Source organism: Rattus rattus, chromosome X, assembly GCF_011064425.1.
Source record: "Rattus rattus isolate New Zealand chromosome X, Rrattus_CSIRO_v1, whole genome shotgun sequence".
Taxonomy (NCBI): Eukaryota; Metazoa; Chordata; class Mammalia; order Rodentia; family Muridae; genus Rattus; species Rattus rattus.
Window position 1 is genome coordinate 32,566,633 of NC_046172.1, and position 12,941 is coordinate 32,579,573.

The following is a 12,941-nucleotide window of genomic DNA, read 5'->3' on the forward strand; positions in this document are numbered from 1 at the left end:
TAGCAAATGAATAGCCTAGTAAGATCACCAGTGGAAGGAGAAGCCCTTGGTCCTGCTAAGACTGAACCCCCAGTGAAGGTGATTGTTGCGGGGAGGATAGGGAGGGGAACACCCATATAGAAGGGGAGAGGGAGGGGCTAGGTGGATGTCGGCCCAGACACCAGGAAAGGGAATAACAATCGAAATGTAAATAAGAAATACTCAAATTAATAAAGAAAAAAGAAAAGAAGAAGAAAGAAAAGGGAGAAAGAAAAAAAGAAAAAGAAAGAAGAAAAGAAAGAAGAAAAAAGAAAAGAAAGAAAGAAGAAAAAAGAAAATGACTAAGAAACGAAACCCGTGGTTGTCTGCTCTCACAACTTTACATTTTTTTCAAGGTCTTACTCCATACAAATAAATTAGTAAAGCTAAAAAAAAAAAAAAAAGAATTAGTGAATGAGAACTGGAAGTACATTCTACGTTTGGACATGGTAATGGGAAAATATGTTCATTTAGACAATTAATCTACAAAAGCTCTATTGAGTACATGGGCTTTTAAAAGCAGTGATGACACTTGGCAGTGATGGGATGAGGTAAAATGGCACTTTTAACTGAGAATGACAGTGATGACAATGACTCCTTTTTTTTGTTTATTCCATAAAACTAATGCTCAACGCAGAACAGGAGCTTCAACATTATGAAGGGGCAAACTATTCCAGAGAAACTTCCAGTTCAGCCATGAGGTAATAATGAAGCTAAAGGAAATGAGACTCTTTTCATTTAATAGTGCTTTAGACATACATCTAGTTGTGTCACAGTGTGTCTAATGGAAATTTATTTTGCAGCAAATATATGAAACAACAAATCAAACATGATAACCAAGTGGTTCAAAAATAGTGAGAAATAACTGTATTGGTGTTTTAATGACATTAGTCTTAATTATAAGCAAAAACCACATTTTTAAATAAATACAAACTCAAAAAACAACCTATTAAAAAAGCTCTCTAGGCCTAGTATGGTGGTTCATACCTGTAATATTAGAATTCATTAAGCTAAAGAAGGAAGATAGTGATTTCATGTTTGGTCTAGGCTACATGCAATTATTGTAGTATACATAAAATAAGGAGGAGATGAGTGGATATTCATATGAAGGTATTGTAACCCCATCTACCCCTCCAGAGGGGAGGACTAAGAGGTAATTAAGCAAGCTGAGTTTATTATTTGATCATTTTACAAGGATATACAGCTTAGTTTCCAAAGATTTCAGTTGCTTGGGTCAGAATATAGACACGAACAACAGAAGACTATTGAGAATTCTGTTTGTACATTGAGAATGCATCTAAAATTTGAAACAAAAGCAAGTGAAACCTCCTCTCCAACTTCATTGTTCTCTAGCATCCTGTGCATGCAGAATAGACATTTAAATTAAGACCCATATATAGATAACTAGGTAATAACTTTAAGGCTTTTTGATTAAAGATTCAAAAGAATTGAATAAAAATTGTTGGGAAGAGCTATTGGTCATGAAAATATTCCACATTATTTCTGTGTTTAATGTATTTAGATGGCTGTCTCCAATACCATAAGCAAGATGCACAATAATCCTATTATCTCTTTAAAATAACTTCATGATACAATTATGCTGCCTTCCCTATGCTGACTTCCCTTGTTAAATTCTGGCAAGTGATGATCTGGTTTTTTAATGGAATATATTTCAAGAATGATAGATAACCTTCATGTATTTGCTTCTTTCTAGTTTATTGATAGCTTTTCTGTTTCATTGATGGTGTTTCTGATGTTGGTAGTTTATACCTTTTCCTTAATGTAGTATTCCACTGCATGTGTATGTCATATTCTGCCCCCTCTTTGACAGATATGTGGCTTGTTTCCAGTTTGGGAGAATTAAAATAGAGCTCCTCTTGTCAAGAAAATACCTACTGGAGGGAGGGGACAACCTGAAGAATGCCAGCTATATATCTGATAGTGAACTGATATTTAGTATCTATACAGATCACAAAAATGGAATATATACAAACAAAAAGAATCACTCAATCAATAAATAGGTAACTAAACTGAAGAAGTAGTTTGCAAAGATACAGCATAAGTATATGGAAAATATTTTAAATCTAACTAGAAATCAGAGCTACCTTGAGATTCTTCTTTACCCTAGTCAGAAGAGCTATTATCCAGAATTCAAACAAGAAATGCTGACTAGGATATTGAAGAGGGTAGTATAAAATGATGGTAAGAATGCAGCCACTATGGAAATCAGTGTGGAGGTCTCTAAAAATTTAAAGATCCTGCAATAGGATCCAGTTATAAAATTCCATATTACAGAGATACAACTGTGTTTATTGTGTCACTAGGTGTCCTTTGATAGCAGAATGAACAAAAATATATATTGTACGTGGAATATGATTCAGCCATAATAAAAATGAAATTATGTTATTTTCTGGGAAATGGAAGACACTGGAGAGTATCATATTAAATGAAATAAATCTGATAGAAAAAGGTAAATATGAAATGCTTTCTCTTGTGTGAGCAATCCAATCTTTAAAAATCTAGGTGTAAATCATGAAAATACAAGTAGGACTATATAGAGAGGAAGGGGCAAGAAAAGGTGAATTGAATATTGAATATGAGAAAATTGCATGATATACATTTATGTAAATGTGTGATGACACACATCAATTTGTAAAATCAATATGTTAATTAATAGAAAATAAACTCCCCACAAAATAGAGAGAAATTATGTGGTGGTTTTCCTATGTACCTAACAGTGCATTTTGCTAGCATAGATATCAAAGAATAAAATGGCTGGGTTATGTAACTCTATATTTAACTCTACAGCAAAACTCTCAATTCTATTTGTAAAGTGGTTGTGCCATTTTGTATTTTCCCTGCAGTGTGTGAGGTTTATAGTTGCTCTCCACCTTTTGCAAGGAAAATGAACATTTTCTTAGATTTTACCAGTTGTTAAGAGCAGTTTTATTGTATCTCCATGTATTAGTTTTGTAGTTCTGCTATGAAACACCTAAGGCAATTGGCTGGTAAAAAGAAAGCATTTGTTTAACTTACTGTCTGAGATACGAGTCCAAAATCAGAGCAAAAATGCACTTCATGAAACCAGAAAGATAGGGAGAGGAAAGATTTAAAAAAGGATATAGAGGAGATACAGAGGATATGATAGATGATAGATAGATAGATAGATAGATAGATGATAGATAGATGGAATGAATGAATGAATAAATAGATCGTGAATGGATGGATGGATAGACAGAGAATATTTTCCCCAGGTTTCACAATACTGTTCCAAATGACCTAAGGGTTTCCCACTAGGTTTTACCTCCTAAGGTTCAAAGCATCTCCCAATAGTGGCACACTGAGGAACAAACTTTAACATACGGACAATTGTTCATCAAACTATAGCACTTATTCTTTTCTTTATCCTTTCTTTCTTCCTCCCTCCCTCTTTCCCTCCTCCTTTCCTCCCTATCTGAGCTCCCTTCTTCCTACCTGTCTTTGTTTTTGAGACTTGGTCTCATTTATCCCAGACTGGCTTGGACTCAATATATAATAAAGAATGGCCTTAATTGATGATCTTCCTACCTCTACCTGTCAAGATGTATCCTACCTAGCTTATGCAATGCTGGGAATCAAATCCAGGGTTTTAAGCATTCTAGACCAATACTCTATGAACTGGGCTATATCTCCAGAACATTTATCCTTTTAATTTGCATTAATCTCTTTAGATATTGGATGCATTTTTGTGCATAATTATCATTCTTGTATGTTATGTGTCTTTGTTTCAGTGCACTATAAATTTGTTAAAAACAATTTTTGAGATAATTATGAGTTTACACACAACTGTAAAAGATGGAGAAATACTTTGTAGATTTTACTCACTTTTTACCTCTATGATAATAATTTACAAACTAGAATATACTACAGCCAAGATATTGACATTGATATAAATCATTAATGGTGTTTATGGTTTTTCTAGTTTCCCTATTTCTGAAGTGCATGTATTAAATTCTATGAATTTATAATTAGCTTAGATTTGTACAAACCACAATGAAGATATGGAACAGTTATGCTGCCACAAGGATCCCTGTTGTTGCCTTTATTTTTATTATTAATTTATGTGATACATAAAAGGGGTTGCATGAATGCATGTTTGTGTATCTCATACATGCAGTGCCTTCTAAAGCCTGAAGTGGATGTCTGATCCTCTGGGACTGGGATTACTATTTCAGTTGTACCCATTTTCCTGAAAATGGCACAATATCATTTTGCAAAGCTACTTATGATTCCATTGTGTATATGTTCATTTTCTTTATTCATTTAAATGTTGGTTATCTAGAATGGTCTATTTCTTGGCTACTTTTAATAACATAGTATGCAAGTATATGCTAGTGTATCTGTGTTTTATTTAGTGTTCTTTAAACATACTTGGGACTTATGATAGTACTACTTTAAGTTTCTTTGAGGTACGTCTATATTTACTTCCACTGTAGTTGTACTAATTCTTATTCAGCATTTATTGTCATTTGCTTTCTTGAATTTAGTTATTCAAATTGGGTTGAAATGAACTAACTTGTTTCAATTTGCATTTCTTTGATGTCAATACTCAGACCATATTTCTTCTTTTAGCAACTATTTATGAAGATCATAAACTATCTTACTAACTGGAGTATTTGGTTTACGAATTTTTTTTCCTTTTTTCCATCTTCATTAAATTGGTTATTTCTTATTTACATTTCAATTGTTATTACCTTTCCTGGTTTCCAACCAAAGATCCCTCTAAACCCTCCACTTCCCCTTCTAAATGGGTGTTCCACTTCGCATGCTCCTCCCCTTACCGCCCTCCCCCCAACAATCCTGTTCACTTGGGGTTCAGTCATGGAAGGACAAAGGGCTTCCCCTTCCACTGGTGCTCTTACTAGGATATTCATTGCTATGTATGCTGTTGGAGCCCAGGGACAGTCCATGTATAGTCTTTGGGTAGTGGGTTAGTCCCTGGAAGCTCTGGTTGGTTGGCATTGTTGTTCATATGGGGTCTCAAGGCCCATCAAGCTCTTTCAGTCCTTTCTCTGATTCCATCAATGGGGGTCCCATTCTCAGTTCAGTGGTTTGATGCTGGCATTCGACTATGTATTTGCCATATTCTGAAAGTGTCTCTCAGGAGAGATATACATACAGTTCCTATCAGCCTGCACTTCTTTGCTTCATCCATCTTATCTGATTTGGTGGCTGTATATGTATGGGCCACATGTGGGTCAGCCTCTGAATGGGCGTTTCTTTACCCTCTGTTATAAATTTGGTCTCCCTATTCCCTCCAGGGGATTCTTGTTCCCCTTTTAAAGGAGTGAAGCATTTGCATTTTGGTCATCCTCCTTGAGTTTCACATGTTCTATGCATCTAGGGTAATTTGAGAATTTGAGCTAATATCCAATTATCAATGAGTGAAAACAATGTGTGTTTTTCTGTGACTGGGTTACCTCACTCAGGATGATATTTTCCAGTTCCATCCATTTGCCTATGAATTTCATAAAGTCATTGTTTTTGATAGATAGTATTCCATTGTGTAGACGTACCATATTTTCTGTATCCATTACTCTGTTGAAGGGCATTTGGTTTCTTCCTACCTACTGTCTATTATAAATAAGGCTGCTATGAACATAGAGGAGCATGTGTCTTTCTTATATGTTGGGGCATTTTTGGGTATATGCCCAAGAGAGGTATAGCTGGATCCTCAGGCAGTTCAATGTCCAATTTTCTGAGGAACCTCCAGACTGATTTCCAGAATGGTTGTACCAGTCTGCAATCCCACCAACAATGGAGGAGTGTTCCTCTTTCTCCACATCCTCGCCAGCACCTGCTGTCACCTGAGTTTTTGATCTTAGCCATTCTGACTGGTGTGAGATGGAACATCAGGGTTGTTTTGATTTACATTCCCTGTTGGGGATTTGAACATTCTTAAAGTGCTTCTCAACCATTCTGGCATTCCTCAATGTGAATTCTTTGTTTAGCTCTGAACCCCATTTTTAATAGGGGTTGTTGCTCCCTCAGTCCCTACTTTGGAGTTCTTTGTATATTTTGGATATAGCCCTCTATCAGTTGTAGGATTAGTAAAGATCTTTCCCCAATCTGTTGGTTGCAGTTTTGTCCTACCCACAGTGTCCTTTACCTTACAAAAGCTTTGCAGTTTTATGAGATCCCATTCGTAGATCCTTCTTTTTTTTTCATCTTTATTGAGCAATTCTTATTTACATTTCAATTGTTATTACCTTTCCTGGTTTCCAAGCGAACATCCCTGTAACCCCACCCCTTCCCCTTCTAAATGAGTATTCCCCTCCGCATGCTCCTCCCATTTCCAGAATGGTTGTACCAGTCTGCAATCCTACCAACAATGGAGGAGTGTTCCTTTCTCCAAATCCTCACCAGCATTTGCCTTCACCTGAGTTTTTGATCTTAGCCATTCTCACTGGTGTGAGGTGGAATCTCAGGGTTGTTTTGATTTGCATTTCCCTTATGACTAAAAATGTTGAACATTTCTTTAGGTGTTTCTCAGCCATTTAGCATTCCTCAGCTGTGAACTCTTTGTTTAGTTCTGAAGCCCATTTTTAATAGGGTTATTTGTCTCCCTGCGGTCTAACTTCTTGAGTTCTTTGTATATTTTGGATATAAGCCCTCTATCAGTTGTAGGAATGGTAACGATCTTTTCTCAATCTGTTGGTTGTCGTTTTGTCCTAAGGACAGTGTCCTTTGCCTTACAGAAGCTTTGCAGTTTTATGAGATCCTGTTTGTCGATTCTTGATCCTAGAGCATAAGCCATTGGTGTTTTGTTCAGAAAATTTTCTGCAGTGCCCATGTGTTTGAGTGTATCTGGTTTGATGTAGAGGTCTTTGATCCACTTGGACTTAAGCTTTGTAAAGAGTGATAAGGATGGATCGAACTGCATTATTCTACATGCTGACCTCTAGTTGAACCAGCAACATTTGCTGAAATGCTATCTTTTTTCCATTGGATGCTTTTGGCTCCTTTGTCAAAAATCAAGTGACCATAGGTGTGTGGGTTCATTTCTGGGTCTTCAATTCTATTCCACTTGTCTATCTGCGTGTCTCTGTATCAATACCATAGAGTTTTTATCATTGTTGCTCTCTAATACTGCTTGAGTTCAGGGACGGTTATTCCCCCGGAAGTCCTTTTACTTTTGAGGATACTTTTAGCTATCCTGGGTTTTTTGTTATTTGAATGAATTTTCAAATTTTCTGTCTGACTCTCTGAAGAATTCATTGTTATTTTGAAGAGGACTACATTGAATCTGTAGATTGCTTTTGGTAAAATGGCCATTTTTACTATATTAATCCTGCAATTCCTTGAGCATGGGAGGTCTTTCCATCTTCTGAGATCTTCAATTACTTTCTTCAGTGGCTTGAAATTCTTACAGACCTTTCACTTGCTTGGTTAAAGTCAAACTGAGGTATTTCATATTATTTGGGACTATTATGAAGGGTGTCATTTCCCTAATTTATTTCTCAGCTAGTTTCTCTTTGTGTAGAGGAAGGCTACTGATTTATTTGAGTTAATTTTATACACAGCCACTGCTGAAGATGTTTATCAGTTTTAGTAGTTCTCTGGTGGAAATTTTGGGGGTCACTTAAAAATGCTATCATATCATCTGCAAATAGTGATATTTTGACTTCTTCCTTTCCAATTTGTATCCTTTGATCTCCTTTTGTTGTCTGATTGCTCTGGCTAGACCTTCGAGAACGATATTGAATAGGTAGGGAGATAGTGGGTAGCCTTGTCTAGTCCCTGATTTTAGTGGGCTTGGTTCAATTTTCTCTCCATTTAGTTAATGTTAGCTACTGGTTTGCTGTATATGGCTTTTACTATGTTTAGGTATGGGCCTTGAATTCCTATTGTTTATAGGACTTTTGTCATGAAGGGGTGCTGAATTTTGTCAAATGCTTTCTCAGCATCTAATGAAATGCTCATGTGGTTTTTATCTTTCAGTTTGTCTATATAGTAGATTATGTTGATGGTTTTCCATATAATAAACCATTCCTGCATCCCTGGGATGAAGCCTACTTGATCATGATGGATGATTGTTTTGATGTGACCTTGGATTCAGTTTGAAAGAATTTTATTGAGTATATTTGCGTCGACATTCATAAGGGAAAATGGTCTGAAGTTCTCTTTCTTTGTTGGGTCTTTGTGTGGTTTAGGTATAAGAGTAATTGTGTCTTCATAGAAGGAATTCGGTAGTGCTCCATGTGTTTCAATTTTGTGGAATAGTTTGGATAATATTGGTACGAGGTCTTCTATGAAGGTCTGATAGAATTCTGCACTAAACCCGTCTGAACCTGGGCTCTTTTTGGTTGGGAAACCTTTAATGACTGCTTCTATTTCCTTAGGAGTTATGGGGTTGTTTAACTGGTTTATCTGTTCCTGATTTAACTTCGGTACCTGGTATCTGTCTAGGAAATTGTTAATTTCTTCCAGATTTTCAAGTTTTGTTGAATATAGGCTTTTGTAGTAGGATCTGATTATTTTTTGAATTTCCTCTGATTCTGTAGTTATGTCTCCCTTTTCATTTCTGATTTTGTTATTTTGGACACACTGCCTGTGTTCTCTCATTAGTCTAGCTAAGGGTGTATCTATCTTGTTGATTTTCTCAAAGAGCCAGCTTTTACTTCTGTTGATTCATTGTATAATCCTTTTTGTTTCCACTTGGTTGATTTCAGCTCTGAGTTTGATTATTTCCTGTCTTCTACTCCTCCTGGGTGTATTTGCTTCTTTTTGTTCTAGAGCTTTTATATGTGCTGTCAAGCTGCTGACATATGCCCTTTTTCTGCAGGCACTCAGAGCTATGAGTTTTCCTCTTAGCACAGCTTGCGTTGTGTCCCATAAGTTTGGGTATGTTGTACCTTCATTTTCATTAAATTCTAAGAAGTATTTAATTTCTTTCTTGACAAGGTTATCATTGAGGAGAGCATTGTTCAACTTCCATGTATATGTGGGCGTTGTTTCCTTATTGTTATTGAAGACCAGCTTTAGCACATGATGGTCTGATCGGATGCATCGGATTATTTCTATCTTTCTGTTTCTGTTGAGGCCTGTTTTATGACCAATTATATGGTCAATTTTGGAGAAAGTACCATGAGGTGGTGAGAAGACAGCATATCCTTTTGTTTTAGGATAGAATGTTCTATATATATATATCTGTTAAGTCCATTTGGTTCATGGCTTCTATTAGTTTTTCTATGTTTCTGTTTAATTTCTGTTTCCATGATCTGTTCATTGATGAGAGTGGGGTGTTGAAATCTCCTACTACTACTGAGTGAGGTACGATGTGTTTTTGAGCTTTAGTAAGGTTTCTTTTATGTATGTAGGTGTCCTTGTATTTGGAGCATAGATATTTAGGATTGAGAGTTCATTTTGGTGGATTTGTCCTTTGATGAATATGAAGTGTCCTTCCTTATTTTTTTTGATGCCTTTTGGTTGAAAATCGATTTTATTTGATATTTGAATGGCTACTCCAGCTTGCTTCTTCGGACCATTTGCTTGGAAAGTTGTTTTCTAGTCTTTTACTTTGAAGTAGTGTCTGTCTTTGTCTCTGAGGTATGTTTCCTGTAGGCAGCAGAATGCAGGGTCCTCATTGCACATTCAGTTTTTTAATCTGTGTCTTTTTAGGGAGAATTGAGACCATTTATGTTGAGAGATATTAAAGAACAGTGATTGTTCCTTCATCTGATATTCGTATTGGATGTGAGATTATGTTTTATGCTTGTCTTCTCTTTGTTTTGATGCAAGACGATTAGTTTCTTGCTTTTTCTAGGGTATAGCTTGCCTCCTTATGTTGGGCTTTACCATTTATTTTCCTTTGTAGGGCTGTATTTGTACCAAGATATTGTGTAAATTTGGTTTTGTCATAAAAATATCTTTGGTTTCTCCATATATTAATTGAGAGTTTTACGCGCATACAGTAACCTGGGCTGGCATTTGTGTTCTCTTAGGGTCTGTGACATCTGTCCAGGATCTTCTGGTTTCAGTCTCTGTTGAGAAGACCGTGTAATTCTGATAGGTCTGCCTTTTATATATTACTTAACCTTTTTTTTCCCTTACTGCTTTTAATATTCTTTCTTTGTTTTATACATTTGGTGTTTTGACTATTATGTGACGGGAGGAGTTTCTTTTTCTCCAATCTATTTGGAGTTCTGTAAGTTTTGTATGTTCATGGGCATCTCTTTCTTTAGGTTAGGAAGTTTTCTTCTATGATTTTTTTGTTGAAGATATTTACTTGTCCTGTGAGTTGTGAGTCTTCACTCTTCTATACCTATTATCCTTAGGTTTGATCTTCTCATTGTGTCTCGATTTCCTGTGTTTTTTGAACAGTGGCTTTTCTGTTTTACATTACCTTTAACAGTTGTGTCGACAATTTCTATGGAGTCCTCTGCTCCTGAGATTCTCTCATTTATCTCTTGTATTTGGTTGGTGATGCTTGTATCTATGGTTACTTGTCTCTTCCTTTGGTTTACCACATCCAGGGTTGTCTCCCTTTTTGCTTTCTTTATTGCTTCTATTTCCATTTTTAATTTCTTCATCTATTTAATTGTGTTTTCCTGGAATTCTTTCAGGGATTTTTGTGATTCCTCTCTATAGGCTTCTACTTGTTTATTTATGTTTTCCTGCGTTTCTCTAAGAGAGTTCTTTATGTCTTTCTTGATGTCGTCCATCATCATGATCAAATGTAATTTAAAATCTAGATCTTGCTTTTCTGGTGTGTTTGGATATTCAGTGTTTGCTTTGATAGGAGAATTGGGCTCCGATGATGCCATGTAGTCTTTGTTTCTGTTGCTTGTGATCCTGTGCTTGCCTCTTACCATCAGGTTGTGTCTGGGGTTATCTTGTTCTGCTTTTTCTGACAGTGGCTAGACCGTCCTATAGGCCTGTGTGTCAGGAGTGCTGTAGATCTGTTTTCCTGTTTTTCTTCAGCCTGTTATGTGAACAGAGTATTCTGCTTTCAGGTGTGTAATCTTTCCTGTCTATTTGTCTTCAGCTGTTCCTGTGGGCTTGTGTCCTGAGTCCACCAGGCAGGTAACTTGGAACAGAAAATTTGGTCTTACCTCTGGTATGAGGCCTGAAGTCCGGGGCTGCGTTTTAGCTCTCTGTGAGGGCATTAACCAGAATGGACTGCCCAGTCTTTTCTCGGGTGTCTGTGCACAGGGGGTCCAGATGGTGCTAGGTCTTTTCCTCTAGAGTCAGAAATGTGGGCAGAGTGTAGTCTCTTCTGTCTTCCCATGCATGTCTGCCCCTCTGAAAGTTTAGTTCTCCCTCCCTCAGGATTTGGTTGCAGGGAGCTGTTTGCTGGGTCCCTTCAGATCCAGGTGGTGTCTTGCCTGCAAGGGACCTGCCGCTTGAGTGCCCCTATCTTCCTTTTTCCGAAGTCCCTATACAGTTTGCTCTTGGGCCAGGTATGTGGGCAAGGGTGGGCAGTATTGTCAGTCTCTCCTGCCCTGCAGTTACAGGAGTGCCCACCTGTCTGGGTGGTGAGCTGTCTCTCCCACGGGGTTTGGTTTAGGGATTTTTAAATTTTGATTTGTTTTTAATTATGTCCTTGGTATCAGCATCCTATCTGAAGTTTAACTGAAAATTATTCTTTTTTTCCTCATTCTGTAGTTTTTTTTTACTCTGACAATTGTTTTCTTTCCTGAGCACAAGTTTCTTAATTTCACATCTCAATTTAGAGATAGTTCCTGTATTATTAGACTTATTTTCAGAAATACATGTCTATACCTATAATTATATAATTCCTTGACTTGTGTTTCCTTCTAGCAGTTTCTGTTCCCAGAGTGACTGACATAAATATAATTTCATTCTTCTGCACCTTTCAGTTTTCCCAGCACATTTCTGGCAAAGGCTATCTTTTTCTTGATGTATATTTTGGTGCTTTTGTCAAAAATTAGGTAGAGTTAGATGTGTGGCTTTATATCTTGTCTTTTTCTTCTGTTCAATTGACCTGTGTATCTGTTTTCATGCCAATACTACTTTGCCTTTGTTACTGTGGGTCTGTACTATAATTTTAGACCAGACATTGTGGTAGCTCCAATATTCTTCCTTCTGAATGAGATTGTTTTGCATATTTGGCTTTTTTTATGTTTACATATGTGTGTTAGGATTAGTTTATTCTAGTACTGTAAAAATGCCATTGGAATTTTGATGGAAATTGTATTAGATCTGAAGATCACTTGGCAATGTAGCCATCTTCACAATATTAATTTTGCTAATTCATGAAAACATAAAGACTTTCTAGCTGCTAACATCCTTTTGAAACTCTTTAAGTATCCTGTAGTTTTGTTGTAGAGGCTTTTCACATTATTAAGTTTATTCTTGAATATTTCAGCTTTTTAAGTTAAATGGGAATGAAATAATTTTCTCTTACATTGCAGATTTTATTCCCCTCCTGGCCAATCCTCCCACTCTTCTGCATCCCATACAACCTCCCTGCCCACCTGTCTCCAAAAGGATGTCCCATCCCATCCCCACATCCCACACCCAACACCCCATACCCCACCAGACCTCTAAACTCCCTGGGGCCTCCAATCTTTTGAGGGTTAGGTGCATTTTCTCTGACTGAACACAGACCCAGCATTCCTCTGCTGTTTATGTGTTGATGTCAACCGGTGAAGGCTGCCTGGTTGAGGGTGTGTGTCTGAGAGATCTTCAGGATCCAGGACAATTGAGAATGTTGGTCCTCCCCACACCCGCGGATCCCGGCCCGCAGCAGCTCTCTGCTCCCAGAACCCGTGGGAGAGATACCTTACTGCCTGGTCGGGTGGGCACTCCTGAGGCTGCAGAGCGGAAGAGACCACCAACACTGCCCACCCCTGCCCACATCCCTGGCCCAAGAGGAAACTGTATAAGGCCTCTGGGCTCCCGTGGGAGAGGGCCCAGGT